The sequence below is a fragment of the Nannospalax galili genome, unplaced genomic scaffold (assembly GCF_000622305.1).
Source record: "Nannospalax galili isolate Female #2095 unplaced genomic scaffold, S.galili_v1.0 scaffold717, whole genome shotgun sequence".
Lineage (NCBI taxonomy): Eukaryota > Metazoa > Chordata > Mammalia > Rodentia > Spalacidae > Nannospalax > Nannospalax galili.
The window spans coordinates 297,450-299,492 of NW_008339763.1; positions in this window are offsets into that span (position 1 = coordinate 297,450).

Genomic DNA, 2,043 nt, shown 5'->3' on the forward strand with positions numbered 1-2,043 from the left:
CTGTATCAATTTTCTTGTCACTATGACCAAATAAATACCTAACAAGAAGCAACTTAAAGGAGGATGGATTTATTCTATACTCTCTCACAGCTTGAGAGTACAGTAGAGAGGCATAGTGGTAGGAACTGCTTGTAGTTGTGGAAGGAACATGAGGCTGCTTGTTTGTATTTCCATGGATTAGGAAGCATAGAAAAGGATATGTTATGCTCATCTGAATTTCTCCTTTATTCAGTTACGGACCCCAGCCCATGGCAGGTTTTCTCTCCTTAATCTTCTTAGGAAACATCCTCACAGAAATTCCCAGCATGCCTCACTAATGCCCTACAATGAATTTCTTAAACCTATCAAACTGTCAATTAAAATTAATCATCACAACTCCCATAAACAAAGACAAGGTGCTAAATGTTCCTCACATGGGAAAAAAAAGATGACAACAGAAGAATGCACTGCGTTCCACAAGTTACTGAAACATTTCTGGAGAATTGATGAATGAGGAGAGAATGAAAGATAAAAACAAGATGATATTGAAGTGTAGGCAAGTCTTTCCAGGACACACAGTCAACAGAAGAATCAGAGTGGGGGTAGGAAGCAGAGAGTAGAGTTAAAGGAAGCCTTTTGATTTTATAGTGAAGAATGCTAAAGAATCCATCCAGCTCAGATGGATTATATAAGATGACTTTTTTTCATTTGCTAATAGAAGACATGAAGTCAGGAGTGGGGGCTAGGAGGTGGAAGGGTGAGGGTAGAGATGGGGAGGAAGTCTGCATATAACAAAATTCATTGTATAAAATTCTTGAATCAATAAAATTTCTCTTAAACTTAAAAAAAAGAGTGGCTGAATGCTCTTGCAAATTGTTCAACAGAGGTGAATATATTGGGGCCAGTCCTCCAGAAGCAACCAACCTTCAAAAGGAGCAAGGACAACCCCAAAAACTTTCCAGAGGAAAAGTGGAAGGTCAGGGATGTATGTGAGCAGACCTAAAATTTGGTAATTGAATATTTTTGGTCTCCAATGAGAACTTAACTACAGGAGTGTGAGAAGTTATGAAATGGCCATTTTGGAAAGTGGGAAAGTTCTTCTGAAGAAAACCATGTGAGGTGTTCATTTTAAGTTTATGGTCAAAGGTTCAAAGATGTTAGAAATAAAATTTGAGGTCTGAGAACCCCACTGATACCACACAAAGAACACATGGACAAAGTGAAAGTAACTTAGCAAGGCAGCTTTTACTGTTGCAAAATGGTGTATTACATTGTCATTTGAATCAAACAAGCACACCCAACCTGGGAGTCTAATAGGTTTTTATTCCTAATGCAAGAATACTGTGTCTTTTCCCTATTGGCTGAGATCCAACCTCACAGTGTTTCCCAATTGGCTAATTTAAAAGAATTGGCACAAAGAAAAGGGAAAGAGGGTTGGCAAAAGAGGGGGGGTCTCTGCTGGATGTGACGGCCTATACTTTTAATCCCAGGACTTGGCTCTCGAGTTCAAAGTCAGCCTGAGCCCATATCAAAACAAAACAAAACAAAACAATGTACACAAATGGAGATTGGAGTTGGTAGTGCCTCAGATAGCAGAGGGCTTATCTAGCATGCACAACACCCTAGGCTCCGTCTTCAACAATGCATAAACTGGGTATGTAATCCCAGCATGAGGGAGGTGAAAGCAGTTCAAAGTCAAGGCCAGCCCGGGATACCTGAAATCCTGTCCTAAAAACCAACCAACCAAAAACAAACCACCAAAAATGAAATAGATGGCTGCTGCACAAGTCTGATGACCTGAGTTCCAGTCCTGGAGCCCATTGTGAAAGTGGAGAACCGACTACATAAAATTGTCTTCCGACCTCCACATGTGCGCAGGCATGTTTGCACACACACACATCATACACATACATAATAAGAAAGTTTGCCGGGCGTGGTAGCCCACGCCTTTAATCCCAAGCACTCGGGAGGCAGAGGCAGGAGGATATCTGTGAGTTCAAGGCCAGCCTGGTCTACATAGTGAGTTCCAGGACAGGGAGACCCTGTCTCAAAAAGACAAAAAAA